This window comes from Oncorhynchus keta, unplaced genomic scaffold (genome assembly GCF_023373465.1).
Source record: "Oncorhynchus keta strain PuntledgeMale-10-30-2019 unplaced genomic scaffold, Oket_V2 Un_contig_7008_pilon_pilon, whole genome shotgun sequence".
Lineage (NCBI taxonomy): Eukaryota > Metazoa > Chordata > Actinopteri > Salmoniformes > Salmonidae > Oncorhynchus > Oncorhynchus keta.
This window is the reverse complement of record NW_026289199.1, coordinates 10,001-16,113: the sequence shown is the minus strand read 5'-3', so window position 1 is coordinate 16,113 and position 6,113 is coordinate 10,001. Positions and strand designations below refer to the sequence as shown.

General features: G+C 43.2%; 1 protein-coding gene across 1 annotated transcript in view; it reads left to right on the top strand.

Moving 5' to 3' along the window:
• Window positions 1–478: 478 nt before the first annotated feature.
• Window positions 479–6,113, top strand: part of LOC127926154 (beta-enolase-like) — a 10,462-nt gene continuing 4,827 nt past the window's right edge. The window contains exon 1 of the mRNA XM_052511614.1: window positions 479–589. The gene's annotated coding sequence lies outside the window, so the exon portion shown is untranslated. The remainder of the gene's footprint in view (window positions 590–6,113) is intronic.

Here is a 6,113-nt window from a genome sequence, read left to right as displayed (position 1 = left end):
TCTCTGGTCAGTTCATGTGTTCCCACTATTCTCTCTGGTCAGTTCATGTGTTCCTAGTCACCCCACTGTTCTCTCTGGTCAGTTCATGTGTTCCCACTGTTCTCTCTGGTCAGTTCATGTGTTCCTAGTCACCCCACTATTCTCTCTGGTCAGTTCATGTGTTCCTAGACACCCCACTATTCTCTCTGGTCAGTTCATGTGTTCCTAGACACCCCACTATTCTCTCTGGTCAGTTCATGTGTTCCTAGTCACCCCACTGTAAGTTCACAGTAGGCCAACATGTTACCATCTAAAACAGCGAAATCTAGAAAACATTCCAAAGTAACCAAAATTGTATTTCATACTGTTTATATCCTTTAGTGATTTTACATGTTGATGAGTCGTATGTATTCTATATATAAAAACCCTTTATACAGAGACGTGACCATACTTTCAGTTTTTCCGTTTCTGATTGTGTCTGGTAGTTTGTCTCTGGTCCCTAAGCCCTTATTGGGCAGCGGTCGCCACTGGCAGTCTATAAAACTCCGACTGGAGAACAGAGTTAGCACTTTCCAGAAGGACAGCCAGCCAGCGAGCCCCCCCCAATCAGGTACCGTCAGGTTTTTTAAAAACTGTTCTCTTCTTAAAACATTTAGTGTAATGTAAACACTTGGGAAAGCTCGTGTTGTGGTTATCAAGGAAACGAGGCAGTTGCTTTGGACTGTAGCCGAGACCGACGCACTTTGCTTATGTTCTATGGATATATGTGTATATATGGGCTACTGTATAAGTTCATCATAGCATTTGGGAATAAGGAAACGGGAGCCCAATTTCTTACATATTGCAACTGTTAGCAATGCATCTACCTTTTTAAAACTGAACGTTTTTGACATATTCCCTACCAAAACCCCTGCCTCTTATTCTTGTTAGTCTGTCTGTTTGTAGCCGACTTGACAGTATGACTACTTTTGGTTGGGGGACACTGGTTCATCGGTTGTACAAGCTGGAGCCTGAATAGCCCTTGATCACGACTCTCAGTTCCGTTTAGATCACACAGGTCATTGGACTAAGGCGTCGGCTGTTGGGGTGTTTTTGTTAAGAGCCCCCGACGCTCAATCTGAACACTGCAATACGGGGTCGGAAGCCCTTCATTTCTCTCTGATATGAAAGATCCCCCCCCACCCCCACAAAGGTTAAATGGCTCCATACCTTGATAGGATCAGTGTTCCCACACGGTCATATCGCCACGTTACGCCGCATGTTTACGGACAACAGAAGGAGAGGAGACCACCTGTACTAATCCGAGCCTTCAGGAACTATTCATACCCTTTGACCTTTTCCACCTTTTGTTGTTAGGCCCCGAATTCAAAATGGATTAAAAAAACATGCTCCATAGTCTATGGGTCTAACTGCTACAGTGTAGTTTAGTAGGATGGAGGCTCCACTGATCTGTAACTACTACAGTGTAGTTTAGTAGGATGGAGGCATCTGTAACTACTACAGTGTAGTTTAGTAGGATGGAGGCATCTGTATCTACTACAGTGTAGTTTAGTAGGATGGAGGCTGTATGGGTCTAACTATTACAGTGTAGTTTAGTAGGATGGAGGCATCTGTAACTACTACAGTGTAGTTTAGTAGGATGGAGGCATCTGTATCTACTACAGTGTAGTTTAGTAGGATGGAGGCTCCACTGATCTGTAACTACTACAGTGTAGTTTAGTAGGATGGAGGCATCTGTAACTGCTACAGTGTAGTTTAGTAGGATGGAGGCATCTGTAACTACTACAGTGTAGTTTAGTAGGATGGAGGCTGTATGGATCTGTAACTGCTACAGTGTAGTTTAGTAGGATGGAGGCATCTGTAACTACTACAGTGTAGTTTAGTAGGATGGAGGCTCCACTGATCTGTAACTACTACAGTGTAGTTTAGTAGGATGGAGGCATCTGTAACTACTACAGTGTAGTTTAGTAGGATGGAGGTCCACTGATCTGTAACTACTACAGTGTAGTTTAGTAGGATGGAGGCTCCACTGATCTGTAACTACTACAGTGTAGTTTAGTAGGATGGAGGCATCTGTAACTACTACAGTGTAGTTTAGTAGGATGGAGGCTCCACTGATCTGTAACTACTACAGTGTAGTTTAGTAGGATGGAGGCATCTGTATCTACTACAGTGTAGTTTAGTAGGATGGAGGCTCCACTGATCTGTAACTACTACAGTGTAGTTTAGTAGGATGGAGGCATCTGTAACTACTACAGTGTAGTTTAGTAGGATGGAGGCTCCACTGATCTGTAACTGCTACAGTGTAGTTTAGTAGGATGGAGGCATCTGTAACTACTACAGTGTAGTTTAGTAGGATGGAGGCTCCACTGATCTGTAACTACTACAGTGTAGTTTAGTAGGATGGAGGCTCCACTGATCTGTAACTACTACAGTGTAGTTTAGTAGGATGGAGGCATCTGTAACTACTACAGTGTAGTTTAGTAGGATGGAGGCATCTGTAACTACTACAGTGTAGTTTAGTAGGATGAAGGCATCTGTAACTACTACAGTGTAGTTTAGTAGGATGGAGGCATCTGTAACTACTACAGTGTAGTTTAGTAGGATGGAGGCATCTGTAACTGCTACAGTGTAGTTTAGTAGGATGGAGGCATCTGTAACTACTACAGTGTAGTTTAGTAGGATGGAGGCTGTATGGGTCTAACTACTACAGTGTAGTTTAGTAGGATGGAGGTCCACTGATCTGTAACTACTACAGTGTAGTTTAGTAGGATGGAGGCTCCACTGATCTGTAACTACTACAGTGTAGTTTAGTAGGATGGAGGCATCTGTAACTACTACAGTGTAGTTTAGTAGGATGGAGGCTCCACTGATCTGTAACTACTACAGTGTAGTTTAGTAGGATGGAGGCTCCACTGATCTGTAACTACTACAGTGTAGTTTAGTAGGATGGAGGCATCTGTAACTACTACAGTGTAGTTTAGTAGGATGGAGGCTCCACTGATCTGTAACTACTACAGTGTAGTTTAGTAGGATGGAGGCTCCACTGATCTGTAACTACTACAGTGTAGTTTAGTAGGATGGAGGCATCTGTAACTACTACAGTGTAGTTTAGTAGGATGGAGGCTCCACTGATCTGTAACTACTACAGTGTAGTTTAGTAGGATGGAGGCATCTGTAACTACTACAGTGTAGTTTAGTAGGATGGAGGCTCCACTGATCTGTAACTACTACAGTGTAGTTTAGTAGGATGGAGGCTCCACTGATCTGTAACTACTACAGTGTAGTTTAGTAGGATGGAGGCATCTGTAACTACTACAGTGTAGTTTAGTAGGATGGAGGCATCTAACTACTACAGTGTAGTTTAGTAGGATGGAGGCTCCACTGATCTGTAACTACTACAGTGTAGTTTAGTAGGATGGAGGCATCTGTAACTACTACAGTGTAGTTTAGTAGGATGGAGGCATCTGTAACTACTACAGTGTAGTTTAGTAGGATGGAGGCTCCACTGATCTGTAACTACTACAGTGTAGTTTAGTAGGATGGAGGCATCTGTAACTACTACAGTGTAGTTTAGTAGGATGGAGGCATCTGTAACTACTACAGTGTAGTTTAGTAGGATGGAGGCTCCACTGATCTGTAACTACTACAGTGTAGTTTAGTAGGATGGAGGCATCTGTAACTACTACAGTGTAGTTTAGTAGGATGGAGGCATCTGTAACTACTACAGTGTAGTTTAGTAGGATGGAGGCTCCACTGATCTGTAACTACTACAGTGTAGTTTAGTAGGATGGAGGCATCTGTAACTACTACAGTGTAGTTTAGTAGGATGGAGGCATCTGTAACTACTACAGTGTAGTTTAGTAGGATGGAGGCTCCACTGATCTGTAACTACTACAGTGTAGTTTAGTAGGATGGAGGCATCTGTAACTACTACAGTGTAGTTTAGTAGGATGGAGGCATCTGTAACTACTACAGTGTAGTTTAGTAGGATGGAGGCTCCACTGATCTGTAACTACTACAGTGTAGTTTAGTAGGATGGAGGCATCTGTAACTACTACAGTGTAGTTTAGTAGGATGGAGGCATCTGTAACTGCTACAGTGTAGTTTAGTAGGATGGAGGCATCTGTAACTACTACAGTGTAGTTTAGTAGGATGGAGGCTGTATGGGTCTAACTACTACAGTGTAGTTTAGTAGGATGGAGGTCCACTGATCTGTAACTACTACAGTGTAGTTTAGTAGGATGGAGGCTCCACTGATCTGTAACTACTACAGTGTAGTTTAGTAGGATGGAGGCATCTGTAACTACTACAGTGTAGTTTAGTAGGATGGAGGCTGTATGGGTCTGTAACTACTACAGTGTAGTTTAGTAGGATGGAGGCTGTATGGGTCTGTAACTACTACAGTGTAGTTTAGTAGGATGGAGGCTCCACTGATCTGTAACTACTACAGTGTAGTTTAGTAGGATGGAGGTCCACTGATCTGTAACTACTACAGTGTAGTTTAGTAGGATGGAGGCATCTGTAACTACTACAGTGTAGTTTAGTAGGATGGAGGCTCCACTGATCTGTAACTACTACAGTGTAGTTTAGTAGGATGGAGGCTCCACTGATCTGTAACTACTACAGTGTAGTTTAGTAGGATGGAGGCATCTGTAACTACTACAGTGTAGTTTAGTAGGATGGAGGCTCCACTGATCTGTAACTACTACAGTGTAGTTTAGTAGGATGGAGGCATCTGTAACTACTACAGTGTAGTTTAGTAGGATGGAGGCTCCACTGATCTGTAACTACTACAGTGTAGTTTAGTAGGATGGAGGCTCCACTGATCTGTAACTACTACAGTGTAGTTTAGTAGGATGGAGGCATCTGTAACTACTACAGTGTAGTTTAGTAGGATGGAGGCATCTGTAACTACTACAGTGTAGTTTAGTAGGATGGAGGCTCCACTGATCTGTAACTACTACAGTGTAGTTTAGTAGGATGGAGGCATCTGTAACTACTACAGTGTAGTTTAGTAGGATGGAGGCATCTGTAACTACTACAGTGTAGTTTAGTAGGATGGAGGCTCCACTGATCTGTAACTACTACAGTGTAGTTTAGTAGGATGGAGGCATCTGTAACTACTACAGTGTAGTTTAGTAGGATGAAGGCATCTGTAACTACTACAGTGTAGTTTAGTAGGATGGGAAGCTGACCCATGTTGACTCCAACACTTCCCACAGTTGTCCAGTTGGCTGGATGTCCTTTGGGTGGTGGACCATTGATACACACAGGAAACGGTTGAGTGTTAAAAACCCAGCAGAGTTGCAGTTCTTGACACAAACTGGTGCACCTGGCACCTTCTATCCTACCCCGTTCAAAGGACCTTAAATATTTTCTCTCTGCTCATTCACCCTCTGAATGGCACACGTACACAATCCATGTCTCAAAATCCTTCTTTAACCCGTCTCCTCCCCCTCTCTCTGAAGTGGATTTAATAGGTGACGTCAATAAGGGATCTTAACTGTGACCTGGATTCACTCATGGAAAGAGTAGGTGTTCGTAATGTTTTGTATGATCAGTGTCTAGAATGAGTGCCCCCCCCCACCCGGCCAGATAAGGAGAGTCACGGAACAGACAAGACTCCCGGACTGCGAGACCAACTCAAGGACCACTTGTCGTCTATCAACTAGCTAATGTCATTCAAATGGCATGAATGTTGTGAGTGGTGTATTAATAAACCCACTGCATTCTGTACTGTAATACAGTATCGCCTCAAACCCTGACCGCTGGTGAAAGGTCAAACTCAAATCTCTTGTGAATGTAGTGAAAGGTCAAACTGAAAGGGGAAGGGTCAATGAGGCTCTACAACGCTTCACACACACACATTAACTGCTAACCACACACTAGCTATATGCAGACCACACAACATACTGTATGCAGTACACACAACATACTGTATGCAGTACACACTGACACACAACATGCAGTACACACTGACACACTGACACACAACATACTGTATGCAGTACACACTGACACACAACATGCAGTACACACTGACACACTGACACACAACATACTGTATGCAGTACACACTGACACACAACATACAGTATGCAGTACACACTGACACACAACATGCAGTACAC